This window comes from Pseudorca crassidens, chromosome 7, assembly GCF_039906515.1.
Source record: "Pseudorca crassidens isolate mPseCra1 chromosome 7, mPseCra1.hap1, whole genome shotgun sequence".
In the NCBI taxonomy this organism is placed as follows: domain Eukaryota; kingdom Metazoa; phylum Chordata; class Mammalia; order Artiodactyla; family Delphinidae; genus Pseudorca; species Pseudorca crassidens.
Window position 1 is genome coordinate 101,338,364 of NC_090302.1, and position 18,100 is coordinate 101,356,463.

An 18,100-nucleotide genomic window follows, 5' to 3' on the forward strand; every position below is an offset into this window, starting at 1 on the left:
CTAAGAGTCTTGGCACCAGGGTTTAGGGTGGCAAACTCTTAGCAGTATTACATAAAACTGCCATGTTTTTAAAAGGCCTAAGTTGTGTGAGGCCCATCACCAGAGAGATGCATTAACTCGAATTCTTTCAGCTCATGGGGCCCCCCCTCAGCTGAACATTCTTTAGCAGAGTGAGGTCCGCTGGGTCCTGAGTTAAAGTCTTTTCAGTCAGTTAGTTTCTCATTGACAGTCCTAAGGAAAACAGTGAAAACAACACAAGCCAACTGCGAAGTGAAATGGCTCCCACGGTGAAAAATGCAGGATGCAGTGACACAGACATTAGCAAATTCTGAAATTACAGGCAAACAAAATCACAGACAAATGAGACTCTGGAAGAGCTAAACCTGAGTAAGAACAGGTAAGATGCCACGAAGGGTGCTTCAAAAAAGAACAACATGAATATCAAAAGATGACAAGAGAAGCTGGAAAGATCAAAAGAAGCCCACAAACAGGCAGAATTCTGTAAGAAATGACCATCTTGGTGGGAGTGAGAGGCCAAAGTGAAGTGAAGGATGCTGTGTGGCACTCAGCTGTGGGAAAAATACATCAAAGCAACTTGATTCGTTTGTTGTTTTAAGAAGAATGCACGGTAACACGTGTTGGCAACGATGTGGAAAAAGAGGAACCTTGAGCATTGTTGGTGGGAATGTAAACTGGTGCAGCCACTAAGGAAAACATTATGGAGGTTCCTCAAAAAATTAAAAATGGATCTACCATATGATCCAGCAATTCCATTTCTGGGTATTTTTCTGAAGAGAACAAAAACATTAATTTGAAGAGATATATGCACCCCTGTGTTCATAGCAGGATTATTTGCAACAGCCAAGATATGGAAGCAAGTAAAGTGCCCAACAACAGATGGACAAAAAAATTGTGGTGTACGTATACAATGAAATATTACTCAGCCACAAAAAAAGAATGAAATCTTGCCATTTGTGACAACATGGATGGGCCTGGAGGGCATTATGCTAAGTGGAATAAGTCTGACAGAGAAAGACAAATACTGTATGATTTCACTTATATGTGAAGTCTAAAAAACAAATGAGCAAACATAACAAAACAGAAACAGACACAAACATACAGAGAACAAACTGGTGGTTGCCAGTGGGGTAGGAAATGGGAGGAGAGAAACAGGTGAGAGAGATTAAGAGGTACAAAATTCCAGTTACAAAATAAATGAGTCACAGGGATGAAATTTACATAGGGAATATAGTCAATATTGTAATAACTTTGTATGGTGACAGATGGTAACTAGACTTACGGTGGTGATCGTTTTCGTAATGTACAGGATTATCGAATCCCTATGCTGTGCACCTGGAACTAACATAGTGTTGTAGGTCAATTATGCTTCAATTTTTTAAAATAAGAGAAAAAAGAAGAATGCACGTAGTTGCATTTATGATCGACATTTTCTTAATATTTAAGTTTTATTTATTTTAATAAATTTATTTATTTATTAATTTTTTGGCTGCGTTGGGTCTTCATTGCTGTGTGCGGGCTTTCTCTAGTTGCGGCGAGTGGGGGCTACTCTTTGTTGCGGTGGCTTCTCTTGTTGCGGAGCACGGGCTCTAGGCACGTGGGCTTCAGTAGCTGTGGCTCACGGGCTCAGCAGTTGTGGCACAAGGGCTTAGATGCTCTGCGGCATATGGGATCTTCCCGGACCAGGGCTCGAACCCGTGTCTCCTGCATTGGTAGCGGATTTTTAACCACTGCGCCACCAGGGAAGTCTTTAAATTTTATTTTTCCATAGCAAGTCCTAATCAAACCTCTTCCCTACCTCTCACTGTTCATTTGCAAACTTCTGGTCCCCATTTTAAATGATCTTTTTCTGGTCATACTTTTCCCTGCATCTCCTCTGTAGTTTCCCAGATCTGCAACTCTGACTTCCCTCAAGTTTCAGTCCCACATCCTGAGCTTACCCAGTTACCACAAATTCATTTAGTCTAAGATTGTGCTCCCAAATCTTTTGACACAAACTAATACCACCTTCCAAATTCCCCAGGTATAAGAGGAGTATCACCATGGACTGGGGTCACCTGATTCTTAACCTTGATTCCCAATTATCTGTGTGTTGCTACTCTGTGTCATTTATCAGGTCCTGTCAATTCTTCCTCAAACAGTCCACACATCTAAAATGACCACAGCAGACATCCCTACCTCAGGATAGGTCTCCAGGCGGGTCACTAACCTTCTGCCTTCACGGTGAACACCGTTTTTTGGAAACGTTTCTTTGTAAAACGTTACCTTCACAATACAACCAGCTCAAGAAAAAAATCTAGAAACAATAAATGCTGGAAAGGGTGTGGAGAAAAGGAAACCCTCCTGCACTGTTGGTGGGAATGTAAATTGATACAGCCACTATGGAGAACAGTATGGAGGCTCCTTAAATAACTAAAAATAGAACTACCATACGACCCAGCAATCCCACTACTGGGCATATACCCTGAGAAACCATAATTCAAAAAGAGTCATGTACCACAATGTTCATTGCAGCTCTAACTACAATAGCCCGGATATTGAAGCAACCTAGGTGTCCATCGACAGATGAATGGACAAAGAAGATGTGGCACATATATACAATGGAATATTACTCAGCCATAAAAAGAAACGAAATTGAGTTATTTGTAGTAAGGTGGATGGACCTAGAGTCTGCCATACAGAGTGAAGTAAGTCAGAAAGAGAAAAACAAATACCGTATGCTAATGCATATATATGGAAGCTAAAAAAAAATATGGTACTGATGAACCTAGTTGCAGGGCAGGAATAAAGTTGTAGATATAGAGGATGGGCTTGAGGACACAGGGTGGGAGGTGGAAGCTGGGTCCAAGTGAGAGTAGCACTGACATATATACACTACGGAATGTAAAATAGATAGCTAGTGGGAAGCAGCAGCACAGCACAGGGATATCAGCTCAGTGCTTTGCATTGACCTAGAGCGGGGGATAGGGAGGATGGGAGGAAGGCTCTACAGGGAGGGGATATGGGGACATATGTATGCATATGACTGATTCAACAAAAACTAACACAGTATTGTGAATCAATTATACTCCAATAAAGATCTATTGGGACTTCCCTGGTGGCACAGTGGTTAGGAATCCGCCTGCCAACGCAGGGGACACGGGTTCAAGCCCTGGTCCGGAAAGATCCCACATGCCGCAGAGCAACTAAGCCTATGCGCCACAACTACTGAGCCTGCGCTCTAGAGCACGTGAGCCACAACTACTGAGCCCGTGTGCCGCAACTACTGAAGCCCGCATGCCTAGAGCCCATGCTCCGCAACAAGAGAAGCCACTGCAATGAGAAGCCCGCGCACCGCAACGAAGAGTAGCCTCCACTCGCCACAACTGGAGAAAACCCGTGTGCAGCAACGAAGACCCAACACAGCCAAAAAATTAGAAAAAAAAAAAAAAAAGATCTATTAAAAAAAAAAAGAACCTTCCAGAGCCTACAGGTCAACAACAGCGTCCCTGTGTGGCATCTGAGACCTTCCATCCGTCAAACGGTCCCATCTTATTTTACTAAACTGTTCTCTGCTCAGCCCTAGATAACATCTCTCTGCTCTAGTGAGGTGGGTCTCTCCTCTCCCACACAAGCAGTCCTCGTTCTTGCCTTGGGCCATTACTTAAGTCACTTCCTACTAAGTAATATGTCCTGTTCACAATATTACACTTCTTTCAAGGCACAGGTCAATATTCTTCTTTGCCAAGATTTAACCAGTTATATTTCCCAATGTTTCTCCACACTCTGAATCTTCTCTTTATTCATGTGTAGTTGATTTAAAATAAACATGCTGAATAAATATGTAGAGAATATAAATACCTAGATAACTTTCATTTTGTTTCTTCTTTCTAGACTGTATACGTAAGGGTTGAGATTCATGCATTCCTATTAGGCCTGGAAGGATGTAAACCACAGATTCAATATGCAACAAATAAATCAATGTTAAGGTTAACAATGGAATAAACAAACTACTTACACAAATTAATACTCCATTTTATAATTCTGCTAATGTGTCAAACAGAATGAACAGACCTGATACAAAGACACAATAACATCAAATATAACATAATACAAAGAATATAATTCTTTTAGGCCCCTCCAAGGCTGGAAAATTATTTTCATTACACAAAGCAGTACACAGTAAAGGCTGTAATGTGAAATTAAACTAGGGATCTGAGTCTCTAATTTAGAATTCTTTAATAACCTAGTTTATCTTTCAGCATGGAAGCATCTCGTTTCTTTCCTAAACAGTCTACACCTGCGTTCGTCTCACTGGGGTCTGAGAACCCCTGCGGTTCTGAGTCAAATTCCAGAGGAATGAGCGAACTGTCCCTTTAAGAGGTGTCACGCATTACTCGAGTTTGTGAAACACTGCTCTTACCATCACTTTATTGCCCAACTAGCTCTATTTTTCCAATGGAGCTAATCAGATTTAGATTTTAGAGAAACCTAAAGCATGAAACTTGGTAAAAGCAGAGTAAAGGAAAAACGATGCTGACTTGTAAATGTCATGACAAGGTGGCAGGTAAGACCCGCAGGGTCCTCGATGCAGCATCCTTCTCCCCGGCCAGGTCCCTCCCCATGCGGCCCAGACCCGCGCCCACTACGTGTCAGAGGGGAAATCCAGCGCGGTCACCGGAGCGGGCGCCGACAGCACGACTGCCAGCTTTCTCCCGCCAGGGGCTGGGGGACAGCACCTGCCGCCCGGGGTCACGGGTGCTGACGGCTGGCACCCGGATGTGGTCGCGCGACCCGGGCGGCGGGGAGGCAACGGCGCGGGAAGGGCCCCCGGGGCAGAGTGGCTCGTCCGCGGCCTCGCTGCCCCGTCGGGCCCCATCGGGCCCCGCTCCAACCGTCCCCGCTTCGGCCGCCCACCCTCCCCTCGTCCGCGCCGGAAAGGCCGCCTCACCTGCTCGGCAGCGTCCGACTCGGCGGTCGGGGTTCCCGGGAGCGGGGACCCGCGAGCGGAGCGCATCACGGCCACCGCGGCGAGGCGGCGCCGGCAATGCAGTCGCGGCTTCCCGGCAGCAGCTTCCCGGCAGCTCCGCTCTTTTCCCGCAGCCGTACCGCCAAAACACCACCCCGTAGCCACCCGTGTCGCGTCACCGGGAGCGGCGGGAGCGCGCACGCCGCGGGGCGGGGCCTGCGCCGCCATGACTGGCATCCCAGCGCAGCGCTCTTCCGCGGAGCCACGCGGGTGCAGCTGAGCTCAGGGACTGCCGAAAGTGAAAGTGGCATCACGGAAATAACCAGTACTGTGGCTTGGTTACCGCCGATCCTACAGCGAGGCGCAAAGTGCTTATGACACCAAAGGTCTTTTTTTTAAAATTAATTAATTTATTTATTTTTGGCTGTGTTGGGTTTTCGTTTCTGTGCGAGGGCTTTCTCTAGTTGCGGCGAGCGGGGGCCACTCTTCATCGCGGTGCGCGGGCCCCTCACTGTCGCGGCCTCTTTTGTTGCGGAGCACAGGCTCCAGACACGCAGGCTCAGTAGTTGTGGCTCACGGGCCTAGTTGCTCCGCGGCATGTGGGGTATTCCCAGACCAGGGCTCGAACCCGTGTCCCCTGCATTGGCAGGCAGATTCTCAACCACTGCGCTACCAGGGAAGCCCCGCAGTTGTTTTATTTGTGTTCTATTAGTATTATGGAAAAGAACACTTGAAAACTTAAGAAGAACTAGGCATTTTTGCTCGACTCGACATTTCGTTTTGCAACTTTGCCAGTAGCTATCCCTATTTTATAAGCGGGGAAACGAAGGTCAAACTCATTCAGTGACTCTCTTAAGGTCCACATAATTAGTAAAAGCCAGGATTTCATCGTTACCAAAAGTTGCATATTTCAGAGCCTACTCTGGGTTAGAGCACCTCCAACACAGGCAATGGTTATGAGAAGAAATAGTGAGGTGAACAGCACTAGTTCCAGAGAGTAACCCCAAGACCTGGACTTAGCTCAAGGCCCCACTCTAGCTTGACAAAAAAAAGTGCCTTGAAGTCACAGAGCTGGAAGAGACCTTGAGAAACACAGCTTTTTATCCTTTTTTCTTTTCTTTTCTTTTCTAAACAGGTGAATACACTGCTTCCCAGAGATAGAAAGTGACCAGCCAGCCTAGCCAGTTTAAAATATTTTTAAAAATGAGAGTCCTGGAAACGTCTACTCCATGACTTGTGTCAAGTAAAACAAGCTTGGACACAACTAGTAGTTATAAATTTTAAGCAGAATCCTTGGTCCAGCGCCAGCTCGGGTTAAATCTCCTTGTGGTAGCATTTCATCCTTGGATTCAGATACTGTTCGTGGAAGAAGGCTAGCAGTGACCAAGGAGTCTTGTGCTTTAGAAGTAAATACTGTCTTTTAACTATTGCTCCATACTAGAATCATAAAGCCACAGAAAGTTCAAACAAAGAGACCATAGTTACTATCTAGACCAAACCATCTCCTTTTACTGTTAAGGAACCTGGAACCCAGAGAGACTGAATGTCTTGCCCAAACGCCCTAGAGGCAGAAGGGGAAGCAGAACCTCTGGTTCTGACTCCTACTTGAGTGCCCTTTTATGGCAATCTGTTGCTATTTTTAAAAAATGACCAGTGTGGATAGCTTACACATTAGAAAGCTCTGTGACTTGTACCTAAGGTTAGCTTTGAGAAGCTGAAGTAGTTGGCCACCGACATGCTGTGATTTTAGGGCCAAGACCCCTCAAAATTACGTGTGTTTCAAAGTCCTTACCATCTGTGTTACTGGTTCATATTATGGTAGTCTCTCTCTCAAGGAGGCCTCTACCAAAATGCCACACTAGAATTTTCACACCATCAGTATTTCCTGATAATTCATATACAACAATTTTCTGATAAGAGCTAGGAAAAAAAAGTATAAAGTATGAAAACGTGGAATATGCTGCATTCGTTTCCTACAACTGCCATAACAAATTACTCCAAACTGGGTGGCTTAAATCAACAGAAATTTATTCTTTCATAGTATGGGAGGCTCGAAGTCTGAAATCAAGGTGTTGGCAGGGCCGTGCTCTCTCCGAGGAGTCTAGGAGATGATCCTTCCTTGCCTGTCAGTTTCTGGTTGTTGCCGGCAATCTTTGGCACTTCTTGCATCACTCCAATCTCTGCCTTGTTGTCACATGATGTTCTTCTGTGTGTCTCTGTGTCCAAATTCACCTCTTCTTAAAAGGACAGCAGCATATTGGATTTAGCCACACCCTCTCCCCTCCCAACCGATACAATATGATTTCTTCTTAACATGATTATATCTGTAAAGACCCTGTTTCCTAATAAGGTCACATTCACAGGTTCTGGGTGGACATGAATTTTGGGGGGACACTATTCAACCCAGTACATGAGACGACCAGCCCGGTTTTGGTCATCAGGGAAGGCTTCTCTGAGGAAGTGATGTTTGAGGTCACACCCGCAAGATGAATAGGAATTAACCAGAAGATGGATGAAGTCTGGGCCTATATGAAGGAGTAGCGCTTCAGGCAGTGGAAACAGCAAAGAGGCTCTGAAGTGGGTAGAAGTACAACTGTCAGAGTGAGCCATCAACTTATTCTCCCTTATTAACAGGAGAAATAAAAAAACTAAGCTAATAGGAGACAACACTTACTGCGTACTTTATGCCAGGCACAGTTCTAAGAGCATTAAAAAACATTTCAAATAGAACGGTAATGAAAATACATCAGAATTCATGGAATGCAGCCAAAGCGGTACTTACTGAGAAATTTATAGCTTTAAAAGCTTATTTTTGTAAAGAAATAAAAGTTTGAAATCAAAGTTTCCACCTTAAGAAGTTAGGCTAAGAAAAGAAAGTTAAAGCCAAAGCAAATAGAAGGAAGGAAGTAATTTTTAAAAATAAGTTGGACAAAATTAACAAAACCACAAGTTGGTTCTTTGAAAATATTAATAAAATTGATCAATTCGTAGTGAGATTGATCAGGAAAAAAGAAAGAAAACACAAATAATCAAAATCAAGACTAAAGGAAGAACATCCTTACAGATCCTACAAAAATTAAAAAAAATAATAAGAAAACGTAATGAACAACTGTATGCTGGTTTCAACAATTTAGATGAAATGGAAAAATTCTTGGAAAAATACAATTTCCCAAAATTGACAGAAGGAAAAATCATCTGTATGGCCCTATATCTTTTATGGTCCCCAGAAGAAAATTCCAGGCCCAGATCGTTTCACCAGTAAATTTTATCAGCTGTTTAAGAAAGAAATCATACCAATCTTATATAAACTCTTTCAAAGAAATAGAGAAGGAGGGAATATTTCCTGACTCACGAGGTCAGAATAATCCTGATTCCAAGAGATAAAAAAGAAAGAAAATTACATACACATCAATATCCTTTATGAACATAAACACAAAAATTCTAACAAAACATTGGCAATTAAAATCCAGCAGTATCTATCTAAAGAGAGTAAGATAGCTTAACCAAATGAGATTTTTTTCAAGAAATGCAAGGTTGGTTCAACATTTTAAAATAATCCCTATTATTCACTACATAAACAGAATAAAGGAGACAATTCATATGGTCTCAATCAGTGTAGAAAAAACATTTGACAAAGTTCAACACTCATTCATGATTTAAACCAAAAAGCTTTCATCAACTATAAAGGGAATGATCTTCCTTAGTTTGTTAGCATATTTACAAAAGAACTACAGTTAACATGGTTGCAAGGTCAAAGTACGTTATTGCAAGTCTGTGTTTTGAAAGTATTAAATCATTAGAGAAATGCAGACCAAAACTACAATGAGGTATCACCTCACACCATTCAGAATGGCCATCATCAAAAAATCTACAAACAACAAATGCTGGAGACGGTGTGGAGAAAAGGGAACCCTCTTGCACTGTTGGTGGGAAGGTAAATTGATACAGCCACTGTGGAGAACAGTATGGAGGTTCCTTAAAAAACTAAAAATAGAACTGCCATACGACCCAGCAATCCCACTACTGGGCACATACCCTGAGAAAACCATAATTCAAAAAGAGTCATGTACCACAATGTTCATTGCAGCTCTATTCACGATAGCCAGGACATGGAAGCAACCTAAATGTCCATCGACAGATGAATGGATAAAGAAGATGTGGCACATATATACAATGGAATATTACTTAGCCAGAAAATGAAACAAAACTTGAGTTATTTGTAGTGAGGTGGATGGACCTAGAGTCTGTTATACAGAGTGAAGTAAGTCAGAAAGGGAAAAACAAATACTGTATGCTAACACATATATATGGAATAAAGGAAAAAAAAAAGATTATGAAGAACCTAGGTGCAGGACAGGAATAAAGACGCAGACGTAGAGAATGGACTTGAGGACACAGGGAGGGGGAAGTGTAAGCTGGGACGAAGTAAGGGAGTGGCATGTGCATATATACACTACCAAATGTAAAATAGATAGCTGGTGGGAAGCAGCCACATAGCACAGGGAGATCAGCTCGGGGCTTTGTGACCACCTAGAGGTGTGGGATAGGGAGGGTGGGAGGGAGATGCAAGAGGGAAGAGATATGGGGATATATGTATATGTATAGCTGATTCACTTTGTTATAAAGCAGAAACTACAGAAACTAACACACCATTGTAAAGCAATTATACTCCAATAAAGTTGTTAAAAAAAAGAAAGTATAGGGCTTCCCTGGAGGCGCAGTGGTGAGAGTCCACCTGCCGATGCAGGGGACACGGGTTCGTGCCCCGGCCTGGGAAGATCCCACATGCCGTGGAGCGGCTGGACCCGTGAGCCATGGCCGCTGAGCCTGCGTGTCTGGTGTCTGTGCTCTGCAACGGGAGAGGCCACAGCAGTGACAGGCCCGCGTACCACAAAAAAAAAAAAAAAATAAGTATTAAATCAGAGTTTCAAAAAGGGATGTGATGTCTAGACTGCAGAAGCCATCCTGTAACCATGAGGCAACAGTGATGCAGATAAGAAGCCAATACTAAATATGTTGAAATAGAAAGAGAGAGTTGCCTAGGTCCATCATGGCATCACTAAATCACTAAAATAATACTAGCCACTGATGTACATCTTGCTCCTTGTTGTGAGAGGAGAACAAGGCCTTTGTTTATTTAAATTACTTCTGGCTGGATATTCCATTACTTGCCATTAGGTCTCAGAGGCAACATGACTTGTTCAAGTTCCTAAAACTGGAAGGGATGCAGGATGATTGAATGTGAAGCTAACTAAACTGGAAGGTGGAAACCTGGATCCCAGTCCCTGCTATGCTATTAATTGACTGCATAAGCTTAGAAAAATTTAGTCTACCTCACTGGTTCTCACCATCCATATGTAACTTTAAAAAGGGAGTGGAGAGGTGGCTAGGTTGACCTCTGAGGTCTGAAATCCATGATTTCTAAGAGGCAAAAGAGACCAGAAACAAGGTCCTCCCTTCCTCCTTCCCTTCTCTCCCTCCTTCTCCACCTCTGCTTCCTCATTATGAAATCTAACATAAGATAGAAGAGCTCTTTCCTTTTTAAATTGAACTCCAGATTCTTTTAAAACTGTGCATGCAGGAATCTTAATGAATGGATTAGGGCCAGTGAAAACCATCAGTATTTAGAACCCAAACAGCATTTCCTTTAGTTATCTTTCTGGAAAAACCTCCAACATGGCCATAGCTTGGCATTCTGTTGGCTTTGCTCTCCAAATGTTTTAACCCATCATTCCAGGGAGACTAAATTGGCAAACGGGCCCTCCTGGCAGTCTGTAAGTGTTGGGAGGAGGTAACTGTGGGGCACTGGATGTCATGGAAACAAAGGAATCAGGTGACCCTTGGAAACAATGAGTCCTATTGCCCTCCTCCATTCCTGTTTGCCTTCCAATGCATGCGTGCACAGACTGGTTTTTGAGCGACTTGGCTAATAATCCTATATATTTATACAGCATTTGTCTTCAAGAAGACCATAGCACTTTACAGACATGACCTCATTTATGAGCCCAGCATTCCTAAGGCAGGGAATGGGCCAGGAGAATTCTTATTTTATGGAGTTTTGTTACAGAGTGAAAGCACTTGAGATTCAGAAAGAGAAAGGGACTTGGTCAAAGCAGCATCAAAATTCACAGGGTTTCCTTCAAACTTTTCTCATCACAGCATGTGACCAACTGTACCATAAAGGGGTCTAGTGGGATGTGGATCATTACACATACATAAACATACACACACACAAAATAGGGAGTGGACATGGTTGCTTTTGCTGCCTACAACTATCCTTCTCTTTTCGGTAACAGTACCTTGAATTTCTGAAGCAGTATGCCTGTCTCGCACTCAGTCCATTTGGGTCAGGACATATGACCCTGGCCTGGTTATGCAGAGTAATTTCATTCCCTGACCCTGTGATTGGCACATGAGTCCTGCTGTTCTGATCAGATATAAGCTACATTCTTCAATATCAGCTTCATCTGCAAAAAGATGATATTTTGATTTTTGTACAGTTTTTGTTTCATTTCTCAAATCGTTCAGACTTGGGCAGGAAGCAGCAGGTTATTCATCGGCTCCCTTGAATCTCAACATTTCTGTGTTCCTTCCTCACCCCAGCTAACATATCCTTCTCCTTCCCAGCATCCTTTGTTAATTCCTCATCCCCTCTAGGTTACAGTTGAAATTCCTAGCAAATCAACTCTGGGAATCAGTGGGGTGATTAGATTTTTATTGACGGGTTGGTCTAATACCCATCTCCTTAGCATGACACCCCAAGGCTGTCAGCTTTTTAAGCCTCTTGTCATATATTCCCTGTGTTCTAACATGCTTAACTACTTGCTTGCTCCTAAATTGTTCCCTATTTTCATGCCTCTGGGTCTTTACACACATTTCCTATGGCTGGAATACTTTCTTCTTCCTTGACTGCCTGGAAAAAAACCCTCCTACTCATCCTTCAATTTGCCCCTTGAAATTGTGTGTTGTCATGTGACCTCCCCAGGCAAGAAAGTCTTTATCTTTTATCGCTCAGCACTGTTGTTTGGTGTAACTGTTGTTGGTCTTTGCTGCCATGTTATTCCTCTGTGCATTCCTAGCCTGGAGCAAACATGAATTCAATGCAAAAACACATGCTGTGTGCCCACATGTGTCTCTCCCGTTCCCTGCAGAACTGAGAAGTTTCTAGCTATCTTGCCTTCGGTAGAAAGAAATAGATTTCACCCCCCTCCTACTGCAGTGGACTTTTGCGCTAGCTCCAAATTCATCCCTGTTTGAAATCCATGCTGTATTTTTTAGGGGAGGTGCTCAGTAATGTCTACTGGAACCGAATTGAAGATTTCATCTTGTCAAGTCAGGCTAAGCTTCATCTGCCAGAAACGTTGGAATTCCTATTTTGTTATCCAGCTCACTCATTGTCCTTCTTAGCTTTTTTTTTTTTCCCTTCATTCCCGACACCTCCCTAAGGAATGTCTTTTTAAATATTATTTTAATTAATTAATTTACTTATTTATTTGGCCGTGCTGCACAGCTTTTGGGCTCTTAGTTTCCCCAACCAGGGATCAAACCCAGGCCCCCTGCAGTGGAAGTGCAGAGTCCTAACCACTGGACCGCCAGGGAAGTCCCTGTCCTTCTTAGCACTGAATAATACTTATTTGCCTAGACACATCCCGTCTCCCATATCCTCTCCCATTAAACTGTGATCTCTTTGAAGACAGGGACTGTCTTAGTACAGAGCGAGGCACTTAGGAAGTGCTCAAAACATGTTTGCTCAGTAATTAGTGAATGAATGAATGATATTACTTTCCTTCTTGATCAAAGGGAGACGTGGATGAAGATAGATAGAGCTTGGCCAAAGAGGTCTCTTCTCTGCTTACCACCTTTCAAATTCACTGAAGAGGGGGGACAGAAAAGGGAGAAAAAGCAGTGGGTGATCCAGAGATAAGCTTTATCTTTCCTTACAGTATTCTGATCCTACTTGCCTTGTGTGTCTAGCAGGAAATTCTGGAGGGTTTCTGGACTTGGATGGTGACTTTTCCACTTGTATGATGCAGGTTGAGCCCTATTTTTACATTTTCTCATCATTTTCGTTGGAATTGGGGATGAGCAGTCAGATGTGTAATTTCAGCCCGGCATCCTTCTCTGGGATGCCTCCTCTGACCCCCATTTACAATGGCAAGCTGTCCCCCTTGGACTCCACACCCTCTACACACATCCCCTGCTTTACTTTTTCTCTGTAGCTCATATCTATCTGACGTACTACAGATTTTCTGATTTTGTTAGTTTACTCTTTGTCTCCCTATATCAGTCAGGAGGTAGAAAGAATATAAGCTATTTAAAGGAAAAATTTAACATAAAGAGCTGTTATCTAGTAGAAGGTGGTTAATGACTAAAAGGTGTAAAAGAAGAGGTTTCATGAAGGGATGCAGAAGAAGCAGGTGCAGAAAAGCAGCTACTACCTCTGGGCTGGGGCAGGGAGTGGACAGGAAGGAACTGAGGACCCAGGGGGACATCCCCCAGCCCCCTTTCTGTCCCCATCCCAAGGCTGTGGTTCAGAACTTTTCCAGTAGGGTGTGGCTACCTAGGACTGCTACATAATACGAAGACTCAGGGCAAAACGAAAATACAAGGCTCTTTGTTCCAAAGTTATTAAGAGTTTCAACACAGTGGCAGCAGAACATGAAATCAATCAAATGCAGGGCTTTCCTGAGTGCCAGGGCCCACGGCTGACTGCGGAATTGTGCAGCTCTGTGGCTACTGCAGGAATGCATAGCCTGCTGGTGGCAAAGAAATTTGCCGGAAGGTATGGGCTGGCCTGGATCTGTGGAAGCCGGCTGCTGTGGCCTGAGGGTGTGGACTGGCCTGGGCCCCGCTGCTGTGCAGAAATGGGCTGGTGGAGTGGGGAGAGCGTGGCTTAAGGAGAGAGCCAGGTCTTGATAGTTCACCGATTTTCAGTGTTATAGAAACCATAGCTTCATACCCTTGTCACAAAGATATATATATTTTCAAGTTAGAACAATACCACATTCTATTTACTCATGTGTTATCTGGATTTATAATCTTGAACATCTCTAAACAATACATGTACTCTTACCCCCAGCCCTACAAATGTCTGTGGTGATTCCAGAGGGGAGAAAAGAGAAGGACCAGCCCCCTGGAAAGGGCGACACGAGATAAGATTGAAGATGCAAAGAGACAAATTAGTGTGAGGCGGAGGAAAGACTTTTTCTTTTTTAACTTTTTAATTTTATTTAATTTAGTTTTTTATACAGCAGGTTCTTATTAATTATCTATTTTATACATATCCGTGAATATATGTCAATCCCAATCTCCCAATTCATCCCACCACCACCCCCCTCCGCCGCTTTCCCCCCTTGGTGTCCATACGTTTGTTCTCTACATCTGTGTCTCTATATCTGCCCTGCAAACCAGTTCATCTGTACCATTTTTCTAGGTTCCACATATATGCGTTAATATACGATATTTGTTCTTCTCTTTCTGACTTACTTCATTCTGTATGACAGTCTCTAGATCCATCCACGTCTCTACAAATGACCCAATTTCGTTCCTTTTTATGGCTGAGTAATGTTCCATTGTATATATGTGCCACATCTTCTTTACCCATTCGTCTGTTGATGAGCATTTAGGTTGCTTCCATGACCTGGCTATTGTAAATAGTGCTGCAATGAACAATGGGGTGCATGTGTCTTTTTGAATTATGGTTTTCTTTGCGTATATGCCCAGGAGTGGGATTGCTGGGTCATATGGTAATTCTATTTTTAGTTTTTTAAGGAACCTTCATACTGTTCTCCATAGTGGCTGTATCAATTTAGATTCCCATCAACCGTGCAAGAGGGTTGCCTTTTCTCCACACCCTCTCCAGCATTTGTTGTTTGTAGATTTTCTGATGATGCCCATTCTCACTGTGTGAGGTAATACCTCATTGTAGTTTTGATTTGCATTTCTCTAATAATTAGTGAGGTTGAGCAGCTTTTCATGTGCCTATTGACCATCTGTATATCTTCTTTGGAGAAATGTCTGTTTAGATCTTCTGCCCATTTTTGGATTGGGTTGTTTCGTTTTTTTTAATATTGAGCTGCATGAGCTGTTTATATATTTTGGAGATTAATCCTTTGTCCAATGATTCATTAGCAAATATTTTCTCCCATTCTGAGGGCTATCTTTTTGTCTTGTTTATGGTTTCCTTTGCTGTGCAAAAGCTTTGAAGTTTCATTAGGTCCCAATTGTTTATTTTTGTTTTTATTTCCATTACTCTACGAGGTGGATCAAAAAAGATCTTGCTGTGATTTATGTCAAAGAGTGTTCTTCCTATGTTTTCCTCTAAGAGTTTTATAGTGTCCGGTCTTACATTTATGTCTCTAATCCATTTTGAGTTTATTTTTGTGTATGGTGTTAGGGAGTGTTCTCATTTCATTCTTTTACATGTAGCTGTCCAGTTTTCCCAGCACCACTTATTGAAGAGACTGTCTTTTCTCCATTGTATATCCTTGCGGAGACTTTTTTTTTTATTGTGGAAAAGTAGACATAAACGTGAAATTTACCATCTTAACCATTTTGAAGTGTGTAGTTCAAAAGTGCTAAATGTCTTCACATTGTTGTGCCATCCATCTCCAGAACTTTTTCTTTTTGCAAAACTGAAGCTTGGTACCCATCTCCCATTTCCCCTCCCCTCAGCCTCCTTCACCCAGCCGTCTACTTTCTGTTTCTGTGAATGTGACCACTCTAAATACCACCTATAAGTGGAATCATACAGTATTTTATCTTTTGTGACTGGCTTTTTTCACTTAGCATAGTGTCTTCAAGGTTCATCCATATTGTAGCATGTGTCACAATTTCCTTCCTTTTTAAGGCTGAACAATATTCGCTTGTTTGTACATACCACATTTTGTTTATGCATTCATCTGCTGATGGATACTTGGGTTGCTTCCACGTTTTAGCTACCGGGAATAAGGCTGCAATGGGCCTAAGCGTGCAGATATCTCTTTGAGACTCTGCTTTCAGTTCTTTGGGGTATATGCTCAGAAGTTGGATTGTTGCATCATACAGTAGCTCTATTTTTAACGTTTTGAGGAACCACCACACTGGTTTTTTATAAGGGCGGCACCATTTCGCATTCCCGTCAACGATGCACAAAGGTTTCATTTTCTCCAAATCTTCAACAACACTTGTTATTTTCTGGGTTTTTGGTTTTGTTTTGATAGTAGCCATCTTGATGGGTGTGCGGTGGTATGTCACTGTGGTTTTGAAAACTCCTCTTGTTTTGAAATAGGAGGGAAGGAGGGCAGGATGAGTGAAGAGGCAGAGCTAATGTGGAGTAAATCAGAGGGACGCCGAGGTAGCTCATAGCTGATCTCCATTTGGTCCACCATCTTGGTGGCGAGAGAGAGAGGAAGGTGTGGACCAGGTAAAGGCTGGTGGGGACTGGCCAGGGTTAAAATAGGAGCCAGTGGCGGGGATGAGACAGGTGAGTCAGCTGGCGATGATTATAAAGATAAAGTGAGCAGTTGTGGGGTTCCATCTGAGGTCAGGAGGCTTGAATACATAACGGGCCCAATCCCAGTTCTGTGACTGTCTCCAGCAGCCCAGAAGAAGGGAAGGTGCAAACAGACTTGGTGGGGCTGCCTGGGCCGGTGGCTGAAAATCCCCTTCTTGTTTGTGATGGGCGGGCGTGGGCTGGCAGAGAGGTGGAGCTGGAGACACAGCCATGCTTGCCTTGGGTGTTTGGTGTGGAAATGGCTGTTGAAGTTGGAAGAATAAAGAAATTGTGAGACGAGGGTGTTAGAAGTGCCAGTGAGAACCATGCTTCCTTGTCTTGTGATCAGGGATCTAGGAAAAAAAAACAAAACCTGGGTAGAGGGCCTTCCACAGAAAGCCAGGTTTCCTTATGTAAGACATTGGGAAGAGTTTGTTTAAGGAGACGTTCAGGGACTTCCCTGGTGGCGCAGTGGTTAAGAATCCGCCTGCCAGTGCAGGGGATGCGGGTTCGAGCCCTGGTCCGGGAAGATCCCACATGCCCAACGAAGCCCGTGCACCACCACTACTGAGCCTGCACTCTAGAGCCCGAGAGCCACAGCTGCTGAGCCCGCATGCCACAACTCCTGAAGCCCACGCGCTTAGAGCCCGTGCTGCGAAGCGAGAGAAGCCACCGCAGTGAGAAGCCCACGCACCTCAACGGAGAGTAGCCCCCGCTCGCTGCAACTAGAGAAAGCCCGTGCGCAACAACGAAGACCCAACGTAGACAAAAATAAATAAATAAAATAAATAAATTTATTTAAAAAAAAAAAAAGTTCAGCAACAGAGGAAAATATAGTGGAAAGCAGGCTCCCCAGAGCAAGGATGATCAAAGTGTGATGCTGCCAGGACCAACAACATCAGCTGCATCTGGAATCTTGGGAGAAATGCAAATTCTCTGTCCCACCCAGGCCCCCTGCGTCAGAAACTCTGGGACTGAGGCCCAGTAATCTGTGTTTTAATAAGCCCTCCATGTGATTTCGATACATGCTCAAGTTTGCATCCTATATCCCAAGATATAGTATAATATCCTAGTAGAGGGTCAGACAGGGTAAAGTGAAGAAGAGAAGGAGTAGAACAGAAGTGCATTCAAACTGAGAGCTTGAGAGGAGGAAACAGAAGTCAGGGACATCAGGTGGGCAGCAACCACAGCCCGTAGAGACACAAGGCCCAGGAGGTTGGGAGACTGGTTGGAGGTGGCACAGCGGGGAGGCCAGAGAAGGCTGTTTTATTGGCTGGATTTGGAAGAATGAGTAGAATTAGTCAGACCCAAGATTCCAATGGCAGTGAAAATCCACAGGTGAGAAGGCTCAACCAGGATTTCCAAGTCCTGGACCACTTACGGGTTATGAGACCTTGGACAAGTCATTCACCTGTTTAAGCTCCTCTTTCCTCAAAGGCAAAATGGAGATCATATTCCCACTTAATTTGGGTCGTTGTGAGGATTAAATGAAATAATCCAGAGGCAGGGCTAAGCACGGGCCTGGCATGTAATAAGAGTTGATAAAAGTCATGCTTTATAAAGGAACTTCTTGTTTGGTAGGAGAAGGTAAATCGAGAGAGAAATGAGATCTCTATAAATGCCTTTCCTAACCACACCCTACCCTACACATACATGTTGGA

At 43.5% G+C, this 18,100-nt stretch overlaps 1 protein-coding gene and 1 long non-coding RNA gene across 6 annotated transcripts in view; one reads left to right on the forward strand and one right to left on the reverse strand.

The window, feature by feature from the left end:
• ENTPD4 (ectonucleoside triphosphate diphosphohydrolase 4) overlaps positions 1-5,089 on the reverse strand; it is a 39,623-nt gene extending 34,534 nt beyond the window's left edge. For 2 of the 4 annotated variants that reach the window (XM_067745165.1, XM_067745162.1), the window contains exon 1: positions 4,949-5,089. The gene's annotated coding sequence lies outside the window, so the exon portion shown is untranslated. Of the gene's footprint in view, positions 1-3,858; positions 3,934-4,948 lie in introns of all 4 variants that reach the window. The other 2 variants (XM_067745164.1, XM_067745163.1) reach the window with 2 other exon arrangements.
• A 60-nt stretch (positions 5,090-5,149) lies between these two features.
• LOC137228135 (uncharacterized) overlaps positions 5,150-18,100 on the forward strand; it is a 46,365-nt gene continuing 33,414 nt past the window's right edge. For both annotated transcript variants that reach the window (XR_010945155.1, XR_010945156.1), the window contains exon 1: positions 5,150-5,352. This is a non-coding gene — a long non-coding RNA (uncharacterized lncRNA). The remainder of the gene's footprint in view (positions 5,353-18,100) is intronic.